The sequence below is a fragment of the Arvicola amphibius genome, chromosome 1, assembly GCF_903992535.2.
Source record: "Arvicola amphibius chromosome 1, mArvAmp1.2, whole genome shotgun sequence".
NCBI lineage: Eukaryota > Metazoa > Chordata > Mammalia > Rodentia > Cricetidae > Arvicola > Arvicola amphibius.
Window position 1 is genome coordinate 100,519,848 of NC_052047.1, and position 25,345 is coordinate 100,545,192.

Genomic DNA, 25,345 nt, shown 5'->3' on the forward strand with positions numbered 1-25,345 from the left:
TCTCAAGGATGCCAAATTTATAGGCTCGATGTCCTTTAATTATGGCTAGAAACCGAATATGAGTGAGTACATCCCATGTTCATCTTTTTGGGTCTGGGTTACCTCACTCAGAATAGTGTTTTCTATTTCCATCCATTTGCCTGCAAAATTCAAGATGTCATTGTTTTTTACTGCTGAGTAGTATTCTAGCATGTATATATTCCACAGTTTCTTCATCCATTCTTCCACTGAAGGGCATCTAGGTTGTTTCCAGGATCTGGCTATTACAAATAATGCTGCTATGAACATAGATGAGCATATGCTTTTGTTGTATGATTGGGCATCTCTTGGGTAGATTCCCAATAGTGGAATTGCTGGGTCCTGGGGTAGGTTGATCCCGAATTTCCTGAGAAACCGCCACCCTGCTTTCCAAAGTGGTTGCACAAGTGTGCATTCCCACCAGCAATGGATGAGTGTACCCCTTACCCCACAACCTCTCCAGCAAAGGTTATTATTGGTGTTTTGGATTTTAGCCAATCTGACAGGTGTAAGATGATATCTCAAAGTTGTTTTGATTTGCATTTCCCTGATAGCTAGGGAGGTTGAGCATGACCTTAAGTGTCTTTTGGCCATTCGAACTTCTTCTGTTGAGAATTCTCTGTTCAGTTCAGCGCCCCATTTTTTAATTGGGTTAATTGGCATTTTACCGTCTAGTCTCTTGAGTTCCTTATATATTTTAGAGATCAGAACTTTGTCAGTTGCAGGGTTGGTGAAGATCTTTTCCCAGTCAGTAGGCTGCCTTTGTGTCTTAGTGACAATGTCCTTTGCTTTACAGAAGCTGCTCAACTTCAGGAGGTCCCATTTATTCAATGTTGCCCTTAAATTCTGTGCAGCTGGGGTTATGCGTAGGAAACGGTTCCCTGTGCCCATTTGTTGTAGAGTACTTCCCACTTTCTCCTCTATCAAGCTCAATGTGTTCAGATTAATATTGAGGTCTTTAATCCATTTGGACTTGAGTTTTGTGCATGGTGATATATATGGATCTACTTTCATTCTTCTACAGGTTGACATCCAGTTATGCCAGCACCATTTGTTGAAGATGCCCTCTTTCTTCCATTGTGTACTTTTGGCTCCTTTATCAAAAATCAGGTGTTCGTAGGTTTGTGGTTTAAGATCCGGGTCTTCTATACGATTCCATTGGTCAACTTCTCTGTTTTTATGCCAATACCAAGCTGTTTTCAATACTGTAGCTTTGTAATAGAGTTTGAAGTCAGGGATGGTAATGCCTCCAGAAGAACCTTTATTGTATAAGATTTTTTTTGGCTATCCTGGGTTTCTTGTTTTTCCATATAAAGTTGATTATTGTCCTCTCAATCTCTGTGAAGAATTTTAATGGGCCCTTGATTGGGATTGCATTGAATCTATAGATTGCTTTTGGTAGAATTGCCATTTTTACTATGTTGATCCTCCCAATCCACGAGCAGGGGAGATCCTTCCATTTTCTGGTATCCTCTTCAATTTCTTTCTTCAAAGACTTAAAGTTCTTGTCAAATAAATCCTTCACTTCCTTGGTTAGCGATACTCCCAGATATCTTATGCTATTTGTGGCTATTGTGAAAGGTGATACTTCTCTGATTTCCCTCTCTGCTTCCTTATCCTTTGTGTATAGGAGGGCGACTGATTTTTTGGAGTTGATCTTGTAACCTGCCACGTTACTGAAGGAGTTTATCAGCTGTAGGAGTTCTTTGGTGGAGTTTTTGGGGTCGCTTATGTATACTATCATATCATCTGCAAATAATGAAAGTTTAACTTCTTCCTTTCCAAATTGAATCCCCTTGATTCCCTTATGTTGTCTTATTGCTATTGCTAGAACTTCAAGCACTATATTGAAGAGATAAGGAGAGAGTGGACAGCCTTGTCGTGTTCCTGAATTTAGTGGGATAGACTTGAGTTTCTCTCCGTTTAATTTGATGTTAGCTGTCGGCTTGCTGTAAATAGCTTTTATTATATTTAGGAATGACCCTTGTATCCCTAATCTCTCCAAGACCTTTATCATAAAAGGGTGCTGAATTTTGTCAAATGCTTTTTCAGCATCTAATGAGATGACCATATGGTTTTTTTCCTTCAGTTTATTTATATGATGGATTACATTGATAGATTTTCGTATGTTGAACCAGCCCTGCATCTCTGGGATGAAGCCTACTTGATCGTAATGGATAATTTTTCTAATGTGTTCTTGGATTCGGTTTGCCAGTATTTTATTGAGAATTTTTGCGTCAATGTTCATGAGTGAGATTGGCCTGTAATTCTCTTTCTTGGTTGAGTCTTTGTGCGGTTTAGGTATCAGGGTAACTGTAGCTTCATAGAAGGAATTTGGCAGTGACTCTTGTGTTTCTATATTATGAAATACCTTAAGGAGTATAGGTATTAGGTCTTCTTGGAAGTTCTGGTAGAATTCCGCACTGAAACCATCTGGTCCTGGGCTCTTTTTGGTAGGGAGGTTTCTGATAACAGTTTCTAATTCTTCGCGACTGACAGGACGATTTAGACCATTTACCTGGTCCTGGTTTAACTTTGGTATATGGTCTTTATCTAAAAAACTGTCCATTTCTTTTACATTTTCCAATTTTGTGGCATATAGGCTTTTGTAGTAAGATCTAATGATTCTCTGAATTTCCTCTGTGTCTGTGGTTATGTCCCCCTTTTCATTTCTGATCTTAATAATTTGCGTGTTCTCCCTCTGCCGTTTGATTAGTTTGGCTAAGGGTTTGTCAATCTTGTTGATTTTCTCCAAGAACCAGCTTCTTGTTTCATTGATTCTTTGGATTGTTTTCTGTGTTTCTATTTTGTTGATTTCTGCCCTCAGTTTGATTATTTCCAGTCTTCTACTTCTCCTAGGTGAGTCTGCTTCTTTTTTTTCCAGAGCTTTCAGGTGTGCTGTTAAGTCACCGATGAGCGCTTTCTCTGTTTTCTTTAAGTGGGCACTATTGCTATGAACTTTCCTCTTAGCACTGCTTTCATTGTGTCCCATAGGTTTGAGTATGTTGTGTCTTTGTTTTCATTAAATTCAAGAAAGACTTTAATTTCTTTCTTTATTTCTTCCTTGACCCAGGTGTGGTTCAGTAGTTGACTGTTCAGTTTCCATGAGTTTGTGGGCTTTCTGGGGGTAGCATTGTTGTTGAATTCTAATTTTAATCCATGGTGATCAGATAAGACACAGGTGGTTACTAATATTTTTTTGTAACTGTGGAAGTTTGCTTTGTTACCAAGAATATGGTCAATTTTCGAAAAGGTTCCATGAGCCGCAGAGAAGAAGGTATATTCTTTCCTATTTGGGTGGAATGTTCTATAGATGTCTCTTAAGTCCATTTGGTTCATTACCTCCATTAAGTCTTTCAATTCTCTGTTAGGTTTCTGTCTGATTGACCTGTCCATTGGTGAGAGAGGAGTGTTGAAGTCTCCAACTATTAGTGTGTGTGGTTTGATGGCTGCCTTGAGTTCTAGAAGTGTTTCTTTTACATAAGTGGGAGCTTTTATATTAGGGGCATAGATATTCAGGATTGAGACTTCCTTCTGATGGATTTTTCCTGTTATGAGTATAAAGTGTCCCTTTCCATCTCTTCTGATTTATTTTAGTTTGAAGTCAACTTTGTTGGAAATTAGTATGGCCACACCCGCTTGTTTCTAAGGGCCATTTGCTTGATAAACCTTTTCCCAACCCTTTACTCTGAGTAGGTGTCTGTCTTTGTGGTTGAGGTGTGTTTCTTGTAAACAGCAAAATGTTGGATCCTGTTTTCGTATCCAGTCTCTTAGCCTGTGCCTTTTTATAGGTGAATTGAGTCCATTGATATTAAGTGATATTAATGACCAGTGGTTGTTAACTTCGGTCATTTTTTGTAGTAGAGTTTGTGTGTTTCCCTTCCTCAAGTGTGCTGGTGAAGGGTCGCTAGATGCCTGAGTTGTTGTGGGCATTGTTGGACTCCTTGGTTTGTGATTTTCCTTCTATTACTTTCTGCAAGGCTTGATTTGTGGCTACGTATTGTTTAAATGTGTTTTTGTCCTGGAATATCTTGTTTTCTCCATCAATGGTGAATGCAAGCTTTGCTGGGTATAGTAGTCTAGGCTTGCATACATGTTCCCTTAGTGTCTGTAGCACATCTATCCAAGATCTTCTGGCATTCATGGTTTCCATTGAGAAATCAGGTGTAATTCTGATAGGTTTCCCTTTATATGTTACTTGACCTTTTTCCTTTGCAGCTCTTAATATCTGTTCTTTATTCTGTATGTTTTGTGTTTTGATTATTATATGGCGTGGGGATGCTTTCTTTTGATCCAGTCTATTTGGTGTTCTGTAGGCTTCTTGTACCTTCATAGGAACATCCTTCTTTAGGTTGGGGAAGTTTACTTCTATAATTTTGTTGAATATGTTTTCTGGGCCCTTGAATTGTAATTCTTCTCCTTCTTCTACCCCAATTATTCTTAGGTTTGGTCTTTTCATGGTGTCCCAGATTTCCTGAATGTTTTGTGTTAAGAATTTGTTAGATTTGTTTAGTTCTTTAATCTGTGAATTTATTTCCTCTATAGTATCTTCAGAGTCCGAGATTCTTTCTTCCATCTCTTGTATTCGGTTGGAAATATTTGTCCTCTATTATTTTCATAAAGTACTGTTTAAGGTCGCATTCTTCTATATCTTCTGAGTAGGGTGTTCAATTCTTGTTGTTTCGGGATGTCTGTATTGTGGTGATGTCATGTTGCCTTTCATGTTGTTGGAGGAGCTCCTGATTCCTCTGGGTGGATGGCCTTAGAACAGGAGCAGGACACCAGTTCAGGTGGAACTGAACTGGTGGAATACCACACAGCGAACCTGGCAGCACAATCTGAACGAGCCCGCACCCCTCCGCAGGAATCCTCAGACCTGCCTGGAGGCCAGAGTCTGACCCCTTTGGGTGGATGGCCTTAGAACAGGAGCAGGACACCTGAGAACACTAGGGAAAGCTTGGGAGACACAGGGACGGGAGAAACAGACACAAGCCTGCAGAGAGAAGTAGGGGTAGGGGGTCTGTGCTCTCTTCCAGGGCAGGTTGCCCCAGGGTCCGCATTCACTCAACAGTTCAGATGGAATGTCAGTGCACAGGATCAGGCATTCCAGGCAGCCCAGGGTCGCAGCCCAGAAAAAAGGGCCAAGGTGGGGGCAGGGCGGGATGGAATACCACACAGCGAACCTGGCAGCACAATCTGAAGGAGCCCGCACCCCTCCGCAGGAATCCTCAGACCTGCCTGGAGGCCAGAGTCTGACCCCTTTGGGTGGATACCCTTAGAACTAGAGCAGGACACCTGAGAACAACTAAGGAAATATCACTGGTGCTACTGTGTTGAGAGGTCAGCGAGGTATGAAAGTGCATCTCCAGAAGTCGTCATCAGGACTGCAGTGTCCCAAATAATGATGGATCCTCTGGCAGACTGTCAGGTCCCCTTGCAGGCCAAGCAGCTCTCAGACAAAGGCCTACCTTGCCCAGGGCAGTCAAATGAAGGAGGGGACCTCCCACCGGCCTGGGTGCCCTCAATTCCAGGTCCCCAGAGCCCAAACAGGCTGAGATGTTGGATTTTGTGGCCCCAAAGACGGGAGGATGAGGCAGGGGGAGGGGCGGAGGATTCTGGGTGCAAGCTGGGAAGGGACAGGAAGAGAGAGGCAGTATCCGGGGAGAATCTCATCTCCATTTCTTTATGGCAGTTTTTTACCTCCTGTTTAAGGTCCTCTATTATTTTCATATAGTACTGTTTAAGGTCGGTTTCTTCTATATCTTCTGGGGTAGGGTGTTCAATTCTTGTTGTTTCGGGATGTCTGGCTTGTGGTGATGTCATGTTGCCTTTCATGTTGTTGGAGGAGCTCCTGCATTGGCGCCTGCCCATCTCTTCCTTCAAAAGGAGCGCGGAGGTGTTTGGTGTCCTAGACCAATCTTTGCTGTGACTGAAACTGGTTGGATCTCCCCAGTGCCAGAGGAGGACCTATTCCTTGCGTCACAACCTGAAGAAGCCCGCACTCTCTTGCAGGAATCCTCAGACCTGCCTGGAGGCCAGAGTCTGACTCCTCTGGGTGGATGGCCTTAGAACAGGAGCAGGACACCTGAGAACACTAGGGAAAGCTTGGGAGACACATGGACGGGAGAAACCGACACAAGCCTGCAGAGGGAAGTGGGGGTAGGGGGTCTGTGCTCTCTTCCAGGGCAGGTTGCCCCAGGGTCCGCATTCACTCACCAGTTCAGATGGAATGTCAGGGCACAGGATCAGGGATTCCAGGCAGCCCAGGGTCGCAGCCCAGAAAAAAGGGCCAAGGTGGGGGCAGGGCGGGATGGAATACCACACAGCGAACCTGGCAGCACAATCTGAAGGAGCCCGCACCCCTCCGCAGGAATCCTCAGACCTGCCTGGAGGCCAGAGTCTGACCCCTTTGGGTGGATGGACTTAGAACAGGAGCAGGACACCTGAGAACACTAGGGAAAGCTTGGGAGACACAGGGACGGGAGAAACAGACACAAGCCTGCAGAGAGAAGTAGGGGTAGGGGGTCTGTGCTCTCTTCCAGGGCAGGTTGCCCCAGGGTCCGCATTCACTCACCAGTTCAGATGGGATGTCAGGGCACAGGATCATTGATTCCAGGCAGCCTAGGTTCGCAGCCCAGACAAAATGGTACGAAATGGGTCAGCTTTTGAAAGGAAGCTAAGTGGCTTTTTACTATTTGCTGGGGGAGTTGTCTTGTTCTTGAGAGTAGTCTCTTGTCACAGTTGTGTTTCCCTTCTTTCAGTTGTGCTGGTGAAGGGTCGATAGATGTCTGAGTTATTGTGGGCATTGTTGGACTCCTTGGTTTGTGATTTTCCTTCTATTACTTTCTGTAAGGCTGGATTTGTGGTCACGTATTGTTTAAATCTGTTTTTGTCCTGGAATATCTTGATTTTTCCATCGATGGTGAATGCAAGCTTTGCTGGGTATAGTCATCTGGGCTTGCATCCATGATCTCTTAGTTTCTGCAGTACATCTATCCAGGACCTTCTGGCTTTCATGGTTTCCATAAAGAAGTCAGGTATAAGTCTGATAGGTTTACCTTTATAAGTTACTTGACCTTTTTCCTTTGCAGCTCTTAATATTCTTTCTTTATTCTGTATGTTTTGTTTTTCATTATAATATGGCGAGGGGATGCTTTCTTTTGATCCAGTCTATTTGGTGTTCTGTATGCTTCTTGAACATTCATAGGAATATCTTTCTTTAGGCTTGGGAAGTTTTCTTCTATAATTTTATTAAATATATTTTCTGGACCGCTAAGCTGTAATTCTTCTTCTTCTTCTACCCCTATTATTCTTAGATTTGGTCTTTTTATTGTGTCCCAGATTTCCTGAACGTTTTGTAATGAGAATTTGTTGGATTTGCTGTTTTCTTTGATCAGTGCGTTTATTTTCTCTATGATATCTTCAGAATCTGAGATTCTTTCTTCTATCTCTTGTATTCTGTTGGTTATGCTCGTTTCTGTAGTCTCTATTCGTTTACGGAGATTTTCCATGTCCAGGCGCCCTTGATTTTTGTTTTCTTCCTTGCCTCCATTTCCGTTTTCAAGCCTTGCACTGTTTCCATTATCTGTTTGATTGTTTTTCCTTGGTTTCCTAGGATATCATTTACAGATTTACTCAATTCTTCAAACGTTTTTGTTATTCTTCTCATCCATTTCTTTAAGGGAGTTTTTCACCTCCTGTTTAAGGGCCTCTATCACCTCCAGGGGGTTGAGGAATGTCTGTGCTCCTTCTCCGGGTGGCTGCCGAGGGTCAGCCACTCACTCACTCCAATGATGGATCTCCTGGTAGAGAATCAGGTCTCCTTGCTGGCCAGGGAGTTCACAGACAAAGGGCCTACCTTGCTGCAGGCAGAATATTGAAACAAAGGAACACCCACCTGCCTGGTTGCACTCACTACCCGGTCCTAGCTCCCAAACACCCTGAGCTGGAGGATTTTATGGATGTGAAGAGGGGAGGATGAAAGGGGGGGTTCTGGGTGCAAGCTGGGATCTATTTATTACTTTTGAATGTGCATGGGTATTTTGCCTGAAGTAGTCTATGCACTGCATTCATACAATGTCCACAGAGGCCAGAAAAGGGAACTGGAGTTGCAGATCATTGTTACCTGCTAGGCTGGGAATAAAACCTGAGTCCTCTGGTTTAGCAGCCAGTCCTCTTAACTGCTGAGCCATCTCTCTAGCCCCAATACTCTTACTTTGACTGGTCTGAAATTTAGAAGTAGAAACTCTCAATGAGGACAACCTACATCTTGACAATCTGTTTCTGGCTTCTTTCATTCTCTTGGCCAAAAGTTTAGCATATTCTGCAGCCTCCTCTTTCTTAGTGTGTTGTTCCTTCAGAGCAATAGGTTGGCATTTATGTTGTAGGACCCTTGGATAACAAAAGCCTGAATCATGGGGGCCTTGGTCCTGGGTTTCATAGATCTTTTTAAGGTGTGTACAAGGTTTTATAGGTACTTTGTAAACATCAGAATCAATTGGGTCCTTTTCTCCAAAAACCTGATGTCATATTACACAACCAGGAACTGCTCCTTTCCCAGGCACTGTTCACAAGCTGCGTTCTGAAGAAGGATGGAGAAAACATCCTCATAACTCATGTTTAGGTGAGGAGGCAGAGAGACAATCTCAGTCAATCTGATTTGCCAGGGAAGGAAGCCTAAGGTGCTGTCACAGGACCAAACTTCAATACTAACTCAAGGTCAGGGAAACCATGTGAACTAAGTAAGCCATCTAGCAGATCTACATCCAAATCTCTGGGTGTCCTCTACTGCTGAGAAAAATTCCTGAGCAGCTCTCAGAATATCTGCTTTTCCATCTTCTGGGGACAGCACCTTCAATGCTGAAGGGCAATTTAAACTTTGGTCGTCTTTGTCATTACTACTTGCAAATTCTGGTGATTATTTGGAACAATCCCGGCCCAAAAGTTCCTGTTGTTTTTCAAACTTTCATCCATCAATCTGGAATTATTTTTCTTGAATAGGCCTTGGTGGTCTTAGACACTAATGTAGAGATCCCTAAGGCCATACACCACACCACTGAGGCTCACGGTGTCTGAGAAGCTGGGCTCGTGGTCCTCCCTGGTGACCATGAGGCCCATGTGCAGTAGCTTGTGCAGGGACGTGCCATCTGAGGACCAGCACAGCCTGGGTGGGGTGGCAGCCAGCTTGGGGCCCAGTGAGGGTGCAGGTGATAATGCCAGTTCCTGCCAATGGCCAGGGCTTGCTGAGCATGAAGCCAAGCAGTACTAGGATGATGGTGGACAGCAGCTCCTCCAGATCCAGTTCCAGGGGAAGCAAAGGCAGAGCAGCACATGCAGAACCCACCACACAAGCTCCCACAGCTCAGTCGCACTCCCGTGCCACTCGTGCACCATCTCCTCCTCCCTCCGGACCACAGCCCTGTGCCTAAGTCCCTCACGACTGCAAACTCCTCACCTGGCCCCTGCTGCCATCTTCCTCTGCCCTCCTAAGTCTATTTATTTATGGCTTCCTGACAACAAATTGATGACATCTACTTTGAAAGATTGAACAGTTTTCAGATTCTACTTGTTCTTTTGTGCCCCGACCACTAAGGAATGGTAATATCTATCAGTTCAGAAATATCACTTTAGCATCCACAATACATCCCTAACGGATTGGTGCTTTCTATCCCCAGTTTTCCTTGTAACCCCATCCCTGAGTCCTGTGGCCATAGATGCTATCATTTTAATGCTGCAGAAGTAGCTACAAGCATACTACAAATTTCACTGATTTTCTTGAACTCAGTGTTATGGATCGCTAGCTGTGATAGAACTTAACTCTCTGCAAATGTTTTCACTGGGCGAGACAGATGACTAGATTAAAAATACTTGTCAACAAGTCTGACAACCTGAGTTTTCTTTCTTGTAGGTACCATATTTTTGTCTATTTCTAACATGAAACACCACAGTGGTGAAAAACAGACTTCAGAAAGGTTTTTTTTTTGATAGAAAGATTTTCTTTATTAATGACCCCACCGTATTTCTTTAGATACAGGAGTTTTGAACTCAAATATTTGAAAAATATAAGTTAAGACTGCATTATCTGCAACTCATTACCAGTAACATATTGCAAAGCAAACAGCTTGGAAAAGGGGAAAAGGAATGGGAGTGAGGGAGGGAAAAATAAAAGAAGGGAATTAAGTTGATCAAGAGGAAATTTTGTTTCTTAAATTCTTGGGAACTATGAAGTCCTTGCAAGCACAGCTTGTTTCTGCAGGTTATTGGCCAAACTCGTACAAAATGGAATCCAAACGGAGAATCCCTTAAGAACCTGGAGAGGTGCAACATGAAGGGCTATGATTATCCAGTAGCAAGCGGTCCAGCCTTCCATCAACAGAGCTTCTTCCTCAGTTCCCAAGCATTAGCGGGATGAAAGTGTGTTCCCCGTGATTGTTGGAATATGTTTTGTCATTTTTTTATTTCCTGATAAGTCTTCATTTTACTGAAACTGGGATGTAATGATGAGGCAAGGAGGCCTGCTTTTTGTCCCACTCGGCTCCCGCACGGCTAGCTTAACACCTGAAATAATCACAGAAACTGTATTAATTTAAACACTGCCTGGCCCAGTATCTCTAACCTCTTCCCGGCTAACTCTCACATCTTGATTAATCCATTTCTTTCTTTTTTTTTTTTCTCATGGTTTATTTTTTTTTTATTTAAAAATTTCCATCTCCTTCCCTCCTCCTCCCCGCTCCCTCCCCTCCTTCTCCCCTTTCTCTCCCCTCCTTCTCCCCCTTCCCTCCCCTCCCCTCCACCCATACCTCCCCTCCCTCCCTCTCAAGGCCAAGGAGCCATCAGGGTTCCCCACTCTGTGCTAAGACCAAGGTCCTCCCAACTCCCCCCAGGTCCAGGAAGGTGATCCACCAAGCTGAGAAGGCTCCCACAGAGCCCGTCCATGAAGAACAATCAGAGCCCAGAGCCATTGTCCTTTGCTTCTCAGTCAGCCCCCGCTGTTGGCCACACTCAGAGAGACGGGTTTGGTCGCATGATCCATCAGTCCCATTCCAACTGGAGTTGGTGATCTCCCATTAGTTCTGTCCCACCGTCTCCATGAGTGAACGCACCCCTCTCGTTCCTGACTTTCTCCCTCATGTTCTCGCTCCTTCTGCTCCTCATCGGGACCTTGGGAGCTCAGTCCAGTGCTCCAATGTGGGGCTCAGTCACCTTCCCCATCTGTCGCCAGCTGGAGGTTCCCTCACGGTCCTGACTTTCTTTCTCATGTTCTCTCTCCTTCTGCTCCTCATCAGGACCTTGGGAGCTCAGTCCGGTGCTCCAAGGTGGGGCTCTGTCATTTTCTTCATCTATCGTCAGGTGGAGGTTCTATGGTGATATGCAAGAAATTCATCAGTATGGCTATAGGAACTGGCCTTTTCAGGCTCCCTCTCCTCAGCTGCCCAAGGAACTAACTGGGGGCGTCTCCCTGGAAACCTGGGAACCCCTCTAGGGTCAAGTCTCTTGACAACCCACAGGTAGCTCCTTAAATTCAGATATATGCTTCCCTGCTCCCATATCCACCCTTCCTATATCCCAAGCACCCCATTCCTCCGAGCTCCCCCCGCTCTCCCCTTCACACTTTTCTCTCCCCATCTTCCCTTGGCCCAGTCTTGCCCAACCCTCAAGTTCCCAATTTTGCCTGGCGATCGTGTCTACTTCCAATATCCAGGAGGATTACTATATCTTTTTTGGGAGTTCACCTTCTTATTATCTTCTCAAGGATCCCAAACTTATAGGCTCGATGTCCTTTACTCATGGCTAGAAACCGAACATGAGTGAGTACATCCCATGTTCATCTTTATGGGTCTGGGTTACCTCACTCAGAATAGTGTTTTCTATTTCCATCCATTTGCCTGCAAAATTCAAGATGTCATTGTTTTTTACCGCTGAGTAGTATTCTAGCATGTATATATTCCACAGTTTCTTCATCCATTCTTCCACTGAAGGGCATCTAGGCTGTCTCCAGGATCTGGCTATTACAAATAATGCTGCTATGAACATAGATGAGCATATGCTTTTGTTGTATGATTGGGCATCTCTTGGGTAGATTCCCAATAGTGGAATTGCTGGGTCCTGGGGTAGGTTGATCCCGAATTTCCTGAGAAACCGCCAGACTGCTTTCCAAAGTGGTTGCACAAGTTTGCATTCCCACCAGCAATGGATGAGTGTGCCCCTTACCCCACAACCTCTCCAGCAAAGGTTATTATTGGTGTTTTGGATTTTAGCCAATCTGACAGGTGTAAGATGATATCTCAAAGTTGTTTTGATTTGCATTTCCCTGATAGCTAGGGAGGTTGAGCATGACCTTAAGTGTCTTTTGGCCATTCGAACTTCTTCTGTTGAGAATTCTCTGTTCAGTTCATCGCCCCATTTTTTAATTGGGTTAATTGGCATTTTACCGTCTAGTCTCTTGAGTTCCTTATATATTTTAGAGATCAGACCTTTGTCAGTTGCAGGGTTGGTGAAGATCTTTTCCCAGTCAGTAGGCTGCCTTTGTGTCTTAGTGACAATGTCCTTTGCTTTACAGAAGCTGCTCAACTTCAGGAGGTCCCATTTATTCAATGTTGCCCTTAAAGTCTGTGCAGCTGGGGTTATGCATAGGAAACGGTTCCCTGTGCCCATTTGTTGTAGAGTACTTCCCACTTTCTCCTCTATCAATCTCAATGTGTTCAAATTAATATTGAGGTCTTTAATCCATTTGGACTTGAGTTTTGTGCATGGTGATAGATATGGATCTACTTTCATTCTTCTACAGGTTGACATCCAGTTATGCCAGCACCATTTGTTGAAGATGCCCTCTTTTTTCCATTGTGTACTTTTGGCTCCTTTATCAAAAATCAGGTGTTCATAGGTTTGTGGTTTAAGATCCGGGTCTTCTATACGATTCCATTGGTCAACTTCTCTGTTCTTATGCCAATACCAAGCCGTTTTCAATACTGTAGCTCTGTAATAGAGTTTGAAGTCAGGGATGGTAATGCCTCCAGAAGTACCTTTATTGTATAAGATTTTTTTGGCTATCCTGGGTTTCTTGTTTTTCCATATAAAGTTGATTATTGTCCTCTCAATCTCTGTGAAGAATTTTAATGGGACCTTGATTGGGATTGCATTGAATCTATAGATTGCTTTTGGTAGAATTGCCATTTTTACTATGTTGATCCTCCCAATCCACGAGCAGGGGAGATCCTTCCATTTTCTGGTATCCTCTTCAATTTCTTTCTTCAAAGACTTAAAGTTCTTGTCAAATAAATCCTTCACTTCCTTGGTTAGCGATACTCCCAGATATCTTATGCTATTTGTGGCTATTGTGAAAGGTGATACTTCTCTGATTTCCCGCTCTGCTTCCTTATCCTTTGTGTATAGGAGGGCGACTGATTTTTTGGAGTTGATCTTGTATCCTGCCACGTTACTGAAGGAGTTTATCAGCTGTAGGAGTTCTTTGGTGGAGTTTTTGGGGTCGCTTATGTATACTATCATATCATCTGCAAATAATGAAAGTTTAACTTCTTCCTTTCCAAATTGAATCCCCTTGATTCCCTTATGTTGTCTTATTGCTATTGCTAGAACTTCAAGCACTATATTGAAGAGATAAGGAGAGAGTGGACAGCCTTGTCGTGTTCCTGAATTTAGTGGGATAGCCTTGAGTTTCTCTCCGTTTAATTTGATGTTAGCTGTCGGCTTGCTGTAAATAGCTTTTATTATATTTAGGAATGACCCTTGTATCCCTAATCTCTCCAAGACCTTTATCATAAAAGGGTGCTGAATTTTGTCAAATGCTTTTTCAGCATCTAATGAGATGACCATATGGTTTTTTTCCTTCAGTTTGTTTATATGATGGATTACATTAATAGATTTTCGTATGTTGATCCAGCCCTGCATCTCTGGGATGAAGCCTACTTGATCGTAATGGATAATTTTTCTAATGTGTTCTTGGATTCGGTTTGCCAGTATTTTATTGAGAATTTTTGCGTCCATGTTCATGAGTGAGATTGGCCTGTAATTCTCTTTCTTGGTTGAGTCTTTGTGTGGTTTAGGTATCAGGGTAACTGTAGCTTCATAGAAGGAATTTGGCAGTGACTCTTGTGTTTCTATATTATGAAATACCTTAAGGAGTATAGGTATTAGGTCTTCTTGGAAGTTCTGGTAGAATTCCGCATTGAAACCATCTTGTCCTGGGCTCTTTTTGGTAGGGAGGTTTCTGATAACAGTTTCTAATTCTTCGCGACTAACAGGACGATTTAGAGCATTTACCTGGTCCTGGTTTAACTTTGGTATATGGTATTTATCTAAAAAACTGTCCATTTCTTTTACATTTTCCAATTTTGTGGCATACAGGCTTTTGTAGTAAGATCTAATGATTTTCTGAATTTCCTCTGTGTCTGTGGTTATGTCCCCCTTTTCATTTCTGATCTTGTTAATTTGCGTGTTCTCCCTCTGCCGTTTGATTAGTTTGGCTAAGGGTTTGTCAATCTTGTTGATTTTCTCCAAGAACCAGCTTCTTGTTTCATTGATTCTTTGGATTGTTTTCTGTGTTTCTATTTTGTTGATTTCTGCCCTCAGTTTGATTATTTCCAGTCTTCTACTTCTCCTAGGTGAGTCTGCTTCTTTTTTTTCCAGAGCTTTCAGGTGTGCTGTTAAGTCACCAATGAGTGCTTTCTCCATTTTCTTTAAGTGGGCACTTAGTGCTATGAACTTTCCTCTTAGCACTGCTTTCATTGTGTCCCATAGGTTTGAGTATGTTGTGTCTTTGTTTTCATTAAATTCAAGAAAGACTTTAATTTCTTTCTTTATTTCTTCCTTGACCCAGGTGTGGGTCAGTAGTTGACTGTTCAGTTTCCATGAGTTTGTGGGCCTTCTGGGGGTAGCATTGTTGTTGAATTCTAATTTTAATCCATGGTGATCCGATAAGACACAGGTGGTTACTAATATTTTTTTGTAACTGTGGAAGTTTGCTTTGTTACCAAGTATATGGTCAATTTTCGAAAAGGTTCCATGAGCCGCAGAGAAGAAGGTATATTCTTTCCTATTTGGGTGGAATGTTCTATAGATGTCTGTTAAGTCCATTTGGTTCATTACCTCCATTAAGTCTTTCAATTCTCTGTTAGGTTTCTGTCTGATTGACCTGTCCATTGGTGAGAGAGGAGTGTTGAAGTCTCCAACTATTAGTGTGTGTGGTTTGATGGCTGCCTTGAGTTCTAGAAGTGTTTCTTTTACATAAGTGGGAGCTTTTATATTAGGGGCATAGATATTCAGGATTGAGACTTCATTCTGAAGGATTTTTCCTGTTATGAGTATAAAGTGTCCCTTTCCATCTCTTCTGATTGATTTTAGTTTGAAGTCAACTTTGTTGGAAATTAGTATGGCCACACCCGCTTGTTTCTTAGGGCCATTTGCTTGATAAACCTTTTCCCAACCCTTTACTCTGAGTAGGTGCCTGTCTTTGTGGTTGAGGTGTGTTTCTTGTAAACAGCAAAATGTTGGATTCTGTTTTCGTATCCAGTCTCTTAGCCTGTGCCTTTTTATAGGTGAATTGAGTCCATTGATATTAAGTGATATTAATGACCAGTGGTTGTTAACTTCAGTCATTTTTAGTAGTAGAGTTTGTGTGTTTCCCTTCTTCTAGTTGTGCTGGTGAAGGGTCGCTAGATGCCTGAGTTATTGTCGGCGTTGTTGGACTCCTTGGTTTGTGATTTTCCTTCTATTACTTTCTGCAAGGCTGGATTTGTGGCTGCATATTGTTTAAATCTGTTTTTGTCCTGGAATATCTTGTTTTCTCCATCAATGGTGAATGCAAGCTTTGCTGGGTATAATAGTCTAGGCTTGCATCCATGTTCCCTAAGTGTCTGTAGCACATCTATCCAAGCTCTTCTGGCTTTCATGGTTTCCATTGAGAAATCAGGTGTAATTCTGATAGGTTTCCCTTTATATGTTACTTGACCTTTTTCCTTTGCAGCTCTTAATATCTGTTCTTTATTCTGTATGTTTTGTGTTTTGATTATTATATGGCATGGGGATGCTTTCTTTTGATCCAGTCTATTTGGTCTTCTGTAGGCTTCTTGTACCTTCATAGGAACATCCTTCTTTAGGTTGGGGAAGTTTTCTTCTATAATTTTGTTGAATATGTTTTCTGGGCCTTTGAGTTGTAATTCTTCTCCTTCTTCTACCCCAATTATTCTTAGGTTTGGTCTTTTCATGGTGTCCCAGATTTCCTGAATGTTTTGTGTTAAGAATTTGTTAGATTTGTTTAGTTCTTTAATCTGTGAGTTTATTTCCTCTATAGTATCTTCAGAGTCCGAGATTCTTTCTTCCATCTCTTGTATTCGGTTGGAAATACTTGTCTCTGAAGTTTCTGTTCGTTTACTCAGAGTTTCCATTTCCAGCCGTCCCTCAGATTGTGTTTTCTTCCATTTCATTTATCAGGTCTTGTACTGTTTCCCTTACCTGTTTGATTGCTTTTTCTTGTTTTTCTTGTTTTTCTTGGGTATCTTTGAGAGATTTATTTATTTCGTCTACCTTTTTGTTTGTCATCTCCATTTCTTTATGGCAGTTTTTTACCTCCTGTTTAAGGTCCTCTATTATTTTTATAAAGTACTGTTTAATGTCGGTTTCTTCTATATCTTCTGGGGTAGGGTGTTCAATTCTTGTTGTTTCGGGATGTCTGGCTTGTGGTGATGTCATGTTGCCTTTCATGTTGTTGGAGGAGCTCCTGCATTGGCGCCTGCCCATCTCTTCCTTCAAAAGGAGCGCGGAGGTGTTTGGTGTCCCCAAAGAATGATGGATCCTCCTGCAGACCCAAAGAATGATGGATCCTCCTGCAGACTGTGAGGTCCCCTTGCAGGCCTAGCAGCTCTCAGACAAAGGCCTACCTTGCCCCAGGCAGTCAAATGAAGGAGGGGACCTCCCACCGGCCTGGGTGCACTCAATTCCGGGTCCCCAGAGCCCAAACAGGCTGAGCTGTGGGATTTTGTGGCCCCAAAGACGGGAGGATGAGGAAGAGGGACGGGGGGGAGGGTTCTGGGTGCAAGCTGGGAAGGGACAGGGAGAGAGAGGCAGTATCCGGGGAGAATAACCCCTGCAGGAAGAGCAGGAAGTGTGCTGGTGGCAGGGGGAGTTGTGGAGAGTCGGTGGTCGCTCTCCGGGCTGCTGCCGCGGTTCAGGCACTCACTCCTCACTCACCCCAAAGAATGATGGATCCTCCTGCAGACTGTCAGGTCCCCTTGCAGGCCAAGCAGCTCTCAGACAAAGGCCTACCTTGCTCCGGGCAGTCAAATGAAGGAGGGGACCTCCCACCGGCCTGGGTGCACTCAATTCCAGGTCCCCAGAGCCCAAACAGGCTGAGCTGTGGGATTTTGTGGCCCCAAAGACGGGAGGATGAGGCAGGGGGAGGGGGGGAGGATTCTGGGTGCAAGCTGGGAAGGGACAGGAAGAGAGAGGCAGTATCCGGGGAGAATAACCCCTGCAGGAAGAGCAGGAAGTGTGCTGGTGGCAGGGGGAGTTGTGGAGAGTCGGTGGTCCCTCTCCGGGCAGCTGCCGCGGTTCGGGCACTCACTCCTCACTCACCCCAAAGAATGATGGATCCTTCTGCAGACTGTGAGGTCCCCTTGCAGGCCAAGCAGCTCTCAGACAAAGGCCTACCTTGCTCCGGGCAGTCAAATGAAGGAGGGGACCTCCCACCGGCCTGGGTGCACTCAATTCCAGGTCCCCAGAGCCCAAACAGGCTGAGCTGTGGGATTTTGTGGCCCCAAAGACGGGAGGATGAGGCAGGGGGAGGGGGGGAGGATTCTGGGTGCAAGCTGGGAAGGGACAGGGAGAGAGAGGCGGTATCCGGGGAGAATAACCCCTGCAGGAAGAGCAGGAAGTGTGCTGGTGGCAGGGGGAGTTGTGGAGAGTCGGTGGTCCCTCTCCGGGCAGCTGCCGCGGTTCGGGCACTCACTCCTCACTCACCCCAAAGAATGATGGATCCTTCTGCAGACTGTGAGGTCCCCTTGCAGGCCAAGCAGCTCTCAGACAAAGGCCTACCTTGCTCCGGGCAGTCAAATGAAGGAGGGGACCTCCCACCGGCCTGGGTGCACTCAATTCCAGGTCCCCAGAGCCCAAACAGGCTGAGCTGTGGGATTTTGTGGCCCCAAAGACGGGAGGATGAGGCAGGGGGAGGGGGGGAGGATTCTGGGTGCAAGCTGGGAAGGGACAGGAAGAGAGAGGCAGTATCCGGGGAGAATAACCCCTGCAGGAAGAGCAGGAAGTGTGCTGGTGGCAGGGGGAGTTGTGGAGAGTCGGTGGTCCCTCTCCGGGCAGCTGCCGCCGGGCACTCACTCCTCACTCACCCCAAAGAATGATGGATCCTTCTGCAGACTGTGAGGTCCCCTTGCAGGCCAAGCAGCTCTCAGACAAAGGCCTACCTTGCTCCGGGCAGTCAAATGAAGGAGGGGACCTCCCACCGGCCTGGGTGCACTCAATTCCAGGTCCCCAGAGCCCAAACAGGCTGAGCTGTGGGATTTTGTGGCCCCAAAGACGGGAGGATGAGGCAGGGGGAGGGGGGGAGGATTCTGGGTGCAAGCTGGGAAGGGACAGGGAGAGAGAGGCGGTATCCGGGGAGAATAACCCCTGCAGGAAGAGCAGGAAGTGTGCTGGTGGCAGGGGGAGTTGTGGAGAGTCGGTGGTCCCTCTCCGGGCAGCTGCCGCGGTTCGGGCTCTCACTCCTCACTCACCCCAAAGAACGATGGATCCTCCTGCAGACTTTCAGGTCCCCTTGCAGGCCAAGCAGCTCTCAGACAAAGGCCTACCTTGCTCCGGGCAGTCAAATGAAGGAGGGGACCTCCCACCGGCCTGGGTGCACTCAATTCCAGGTCCCCAGAGCCCAAACAGGCTGAGCTGTGGGATTTTGTGGCCCCAAAGACGGGAGGATGAGGCAGGGGGAGGGGGGGAGGATTCTGGGTGCAAGCTGGGAAGGGACAGGGAGAGAGAGGCGGTATCCGGGGAGAATAACCCCTGCAGGAAGAGCAGGAAGTGTGCTGGTGGCAGGGGGAGTTGTGGAGAGTCGGTGGTCCCTCTCCGGGCAGCTGCCGCGGTTCGGGCTCTCACTCCTCACTCACCCCAAAGAACGATGGATCCTCCTGCAGACTTTCAGGTCCCCTTGCAGGCCAAGCAGCTCTCAGACAAAGGCCTACCTTGCTCCGGGCAGTCAAATGAAGGAGGGGACCTCCCACCGGCCTGGGTGCACTCAATTCCAGGTCCCCAGAGCCCAAACAGGCTGAGCTGTGGGATTTTGTGGCCCCAAAGACGGGAGGATGAGGCAGGGGGAGGGGGGGAGGATTCTGGGTGCAAGCTGGGAAGGGACAGGAAGAGAGAGGCAGTATCCGGGGAGAATAACCCCTGCAGGAAGAGCAGGAAGTGTGCTGGTGGCAGGGGGAGTTGTGGAGAGTCGGTGGTCCCTCTCCGGGCAGCTGCCGCGGTTCGGGCACTCACTCCTCACTCACCCCAAAGAATGATGGATCCTTCTGCAGACTGTGAGGTCCCCTTGCAGGCCAAGCAGCTCTCAGACAAAGGCCTACCTTGCTCCGGGCAGTCAAATGAAGGAGGGGACCTCCCACCGGCCTGGGTGCACTCAATTCCAGGTCCCCAGAGCCCAAACAGGCTGAGCTGTGGGATTTTGTGGCCCCAAAGACGGGAGGATGAGGCAGGGGGAGGGGGGGAGGATTCTGGGTGCAAGCTGGGAAGGGACAGGGAGAGAGAGGCGGTATCCGGGGAGAATAACCCCTGCAGGAAGAGCAGGAAGTGTGCTGGTGGCAGGGGGAGTTGTGGAGAGTCGGTGGTCCCTCTCCGGGCAGCTGCCGCGGTTCGGGCACTCACTCCTCACTCACCCCAAAGAATGATGGATCCTTCTGCAGACTGTGAGGTCCCCTTGCAGGCCAAGCAGCTCTCAGACAAAGGCCTACCTTGCTCCGGGCAGTCAAATGAAGGAGGGGACCTCCCACCGGCCTGGGTGCACTCAATTCCAGGTCCCCAGAGCCCAAACAGGCTGAGCTGTGGGATTTTGTGGCCCCAAAAGCGATTAATCCATTTCTAATCATCTGTGTAGCACCACGAGATGGTGGCTTACAGGAAAAGATTCTCACCTACGTCCATCTTGGAGAAGAGAACTATGGTGTCTGCCTCACTGTCTTCTTTCCAGCATTCTGTTCTGTCTACTCTGCCCACCTAATTTTCTGCCCTATTAAAAGGCCAAGGCAGCCTCTTTATTAACTAATGAAAGTAACACATAGACAGATGCCCCTCCTACATCACTGGTAACTAAAGTTTTTTATGTAACTTTGCTGTTTTCAGTTTTTCCTTATATGTTTGTATATCAAAGAATTAAGAATTAAGGGAGGTGACTCAACCTTTGCCTACAAGTCTGATGATTGGGACCCACATGAGAGGAGAGATCCAGCTCCCCCAAGTTATCATACACAGACACACCTAAGTTTTTTTAATTTGGAAAGCAATTTTTATACTCTCCTCAGTCATTCCATGTATACTTTCAAATACAGAAAATAAGTTGTTTTGAGACAAGTTTGGAGTATTATTTTCTTTACCTTCTGTTTCTTTGTATTTGTGTGGGGTGTATTAATTAGTGTGCATGTGTTTGAGGAGGTCTGAGGACACCCAAGTTTCCCTCTGTCCACCCCTTCCTTTTCTCAGTGTGCTTTCTGAGAAACCTGCAACTGAACTTTACTTCTAGCCTCCTGTTTTTGTCTTCTCTTCAGTTGCTCCCTATTGGATGTCTTCAGAAATTGAACTTGAAAAGAATTTATTTGGTATTAATTGAATAAAAGGAAATAAAAGGAGGACATGACTGTTCCTAAGGAATTGAGGGTCTAATAAAGAGATAGAAGGGAGAACAGAGGCCCAGGTAGAGGTGAGAGACAGAAGTAGAAAGAGGGGTAAACCAGGAGCCAAGAGGTCAGTGTAACAAAAATGGCTGGGTTATATAGTGAAGAAAGCTAGAGGAAGAGACATAACCCAGTCCCTGGCCTGAAAAGTTTAGGATAGGTGGAGTGCTATACCAGCCAGGATGTCTCTTTAACAGGTCATGGCAATGCTGAGAGACTGGCAGACAGAGTCTGCTTTTATATGTTGGATAGGCACCTAGGTCTGGTTTGAGACCTAACAGTAATGCAGCAGAGCTGTTTTCTTCAAAGGACGTGAGGCTGTCTAGTTGAGACTTACATAAGTAATTTTGGTAGGATTTTGAGTTTTCTTAAAGTTTTGACCGAATTTCATGTGTATAATGATGTGAGATCTCCTGGAAGATACAATACTGAAGTCTTCATGTTCTATTAATCATCAGTAATTAATATGTTGTAGACATTTTTGGTTATTCAAGACAGGGTTTCTCTGTATAGCTTTGGAGCCTGTCTTGGAACTCTCTTTGTAGACCAGACTGGCCACAAACTGAGAGACGGGCCTTCTTCTATTTCCTGAGTATTGGGATTAAAGGTGTGCACCACCACCTCCCAGCCTATATTGTAGACTTTTAAAAGTGTGCTTATTCTCTTCTTGGTTATTATTTCTATAAAGTCTTCAGAAATAGTTATGTATTATGTAAGATAGCTATGCCTTAAAGAATTTCAACATTTAAGTAGCACAGGTATTTTAGAAATTGGGACTTACTTGAAATTACTGTTCTACTCATTAATTTTCAAGTATTTCTAACACTTGGGGAAAGCTCTTCTGGACAAACTGGTCGGGAATTTTGTGTTTCGAAAGAAGAGAAGAGTAACTTAGTTGGAATTCATATTTCCATTCTTAAAGCTGAATTTATATTTGGTCACCCTTTAGGACTGAATCTTTAATGAGGAAAGTTCTTAGAACAGCTGTACAATCCCTGGGAACGGTATGGAAGCTAGGGCTGGAGATTGGGGTGATATCATTCCTGTATATTCAGCTCAGTGGTGAATGGAAATATTTGAGTTTTATCCTTTTATATGATTCTCTGTCTATAGGGATGGCAGAACTACATTTGGCATGAGAGCTTAGTTGGGAGGAGGTAATGGCAAACTCATCCAAGACACTGGTGCTTTTTCCAATGTGGAAGAAAGTGCCTGCTCTTCATGAGGGTAGAGATGCCTCATGAGGCCCCTTAGAGAACTGTGCACAGAGTCTAGTCCATTTCTAGGAGTACCCTAGATTATTAATGTCTATTGAACTGGCCCTAGCTTTATGGATACTTTCTGTGGTCTAGTTTTTGTTCATCTTCATCATTAAGTTCTTGTAAAAAAAAAAGGAATGTGATATTTGTTTTTAGAACTAGCCCTAGATGTGTTAATATTTTGATTTTGATGGCCTGTTAATTTGTTAATACAGGTTTGACATGGTCAGCAATGGTGTCCTTATTTTTACTTTGGTATTTTGTAATTGATAGAGACTTCTACCACCTGTTTAGAAGATGATCTCTGCTTGTGCAAACTCTTCTTGGACTCTTCAGCAACATATGGGTGAGAAAGCACAGATTCAAATACACTGCTACTTTTCCTTCTCTTGATTTTCTTGCTACACTGTAACATGTTGTGGATTTGTCAGGGAACATGTAGTAATTTAGGCAGAATTTGTGTTTCCCTATATGTAGAAAGCATGGGGAAAGGAGAGTAATTTTCTCTGAGAATTGTGTCTGTTCATAAGTTTAATCTAGCAGATCTTTTTTTTTTAAAGTTTATGGACTGAACCTGACAACACAGCTTTGATCCAGGCCCATTTATTCTTCCTTCAGATACAGTTCCTGAAAAATTGTGCCTTGAACCCTTTACTCTGATCAGGTTAGGGGTGGGGAAACTGGTAGACACATGCAGATTGCTAGTAATGAAAACCAGGAGTTGATACACCTTGGTGGGGTGAGGGGAAAAGAAATAGGAAAGGAAAGGAAAAGGCAGAAAGTGGTGAATGTAGCATTCTACGAGCTAACAGTTCTGCAAATTAGTTTCCTCTGGGGAAGTGATGGTTAGTAAAAGCAGAAAACATGAAGTACTTGTTCTTGGAGGCGTTGGTCCAGCTGTCAGCCATGCCTTATTTCATTAATGCTAATGATGGCCATGCACATATCATTAGAGCTTCAGGTGACAAACCTGGAACCTAGCAAGGTTGATACAGTCAAGTCTACGATTTAGGATTTAGGAGTATGCATTTAGTTTTCCCTCATTCCACTTACCCTTCTGTTGATTATAATTAGTGTTCATCAATAAAGAAAAGAATAAAGCTTTTTTTCCTTTTTTTAAGTAATTTTCCTGAAGTTATCCATGTTGGCCCTGAGCTTGTGGTCCCTAATAGTTTTCATGGTTGGCCTCCCTAGTATATGGGGCTAGTGTGTGTGTGTGTGTGTGTGTGTGTGTGTGTGTGTGTGTGTGTGTGTGTGTTTGGCCTTAACTTTTTTTTTCATTTTAAGGGTCAGTACATATAAAAGTATTTTAAAGCACTTTTTGCTTTATAAAGTTCAAATTTTTCACTAAAAGGTGTTAAGATAGGAACTGAGGGTGTAGCTCTATTGGTAGAGTGCTTGCTTGATATGCATGAGACCCTGGGTTCAAGTCCCAGCACCATTAACCAGATGTGGTGGTACTTGCCTTTAATTCCAGCACTCAGGAGGTGGAGGCAGAAGGATCAAAAACCGTCTTAGGCTACAAAGAAGAATTCAAGGCCATCTTGTGATACATGTGATGTGGTCTCAGAAAAGTAAAAGATATTAAGACATTGATTTCTAACTATTTTTGGCCTTGAAAAGATTAAATATGCATTATATGTACATTAAATCTAGATTTCTGGATAAGAAAATATGAATTGATGTTATTAATTATCTACTAAAATAAATGATAAGTGATACAAGTGTTCAGGAGTTTAACTCCTTGTGTTCTACACTGTCGTAGGAGCAGGGTGACTGCACACACGCTAACTCATGCCATAGCAGTGGGGAGTTTGAGTTGATACTTTTAATTGCATGCAATGCTCTTAACGCATTGGTATAACTTTTAACTTTGACTCAATTTTAAAGATTACAGCCATCATTTTGAAGCTCAATTTTAAATTTTAGTGTTTTTCTTATAAAAAAATAGATGTTGAGCCAATAATCTAGCAGATCTTATAGAGAGCAGCCAGTTGACAATTTTTACTCAGTGATATCCTTTTGCTTTCGTAAAGTTATATAAGCAAAATATTTAGTTTATATTCAAAAGATTGCTGAACTTAATTTTTCTTTACAAATTAATGTAGATTAGGGTTACCTCTGTAATATGCTATCGTCTCTAAAGGGAAATTCTAACATCTTTTATTTGAACTGTCTCTTCTGATGGTATATCAACTTTTGGTATATCCTGTGTGCTGGTTGAAAATTCTGTGAACTGATTGCTTTGTTGCTGCATTTTTAGAGAGGCTCTTTCTATATAGCCTGGGCTGGCCTAAAACTCTTGGTCTCTCTGCCTCAACTTTTTTACATGCTGAGATTACAAGTGTATATTACTATTGTTTGTCTTTGTTTTGAGTGTTGGTTACAAATTGTTATAGATAAGTTAGATAAGTGTTGAGAACTATATGTTTGCCATATTTATATTTAGGATAATCAGGTTTTTTAGACACATAGAGGTTGTATTTAGTATAGATAGCATAATCTTCGACCTCTTTGAAGAGCTGTAGAACATGGCCTTTAATCTAACCTAGAGTTTTGTACTTATGAGACACAATCACTCCTGGCAACAATGCTCTACTCCCGAGAGAACGTTGAGCACCAAAGACACTCCACTGGGAGTTTGTCTTCTTCTTGGTAGAACTGGCCTTTGGGCAAAGAAAAGCCCATACCTCCACTACTGACTAAGCTACAAAATATCCATAAGTGGATAAAACAGAATTGTCTTATCTTGCCAAGACAGGATAGGATAGTTCTACTAAAGGTTCCTTGCCGTTGTATAATGGTATGTCAGGTTATATCAGGCCTCAGCCAAAGTTGGTTGCCTCAACATTGCTAACAAGATTTCGTGTGGTTGCCCAGGTAGTCAATTGTCTCTGTCTTCTGCTGCACATTTTGGAAGTTTCTCGTTTGTGCTTCCTGGTTGCTTTAGTAATATTACTTCCCTTCTCAGATCTTTGATGGGGTTGAAGATTAGATAATTGTAGCTACCTTCTACATTATTTAAACTTCCTGAAGTAGAATGTTTAGTAAAATTTTTTGTTATATGTTCCTCGCCTAATATCGCTTGCTTCTTGTAATTTTATATGATCTATTCCCATTGTATATAGTTGTATTTGGTTTCTGAATCTGCCTTATTTAGACAAAAGG

The 25,345-nt window shown here is 44.0% G+C and overlaps 1 pseudogene; it reads right to left on the bottom strand.

The window, feature by feature from the left end:
- Window positions 1-8,548: 8,548 nt before the first annotated feature.
- Window positions 8,549-9,271, bottom strand: LOC119815665 (annotated as a pseudogene).
- Between the last annotated feature and the right edge of the window lie 16,074 nt (window positions 9,272-25,345).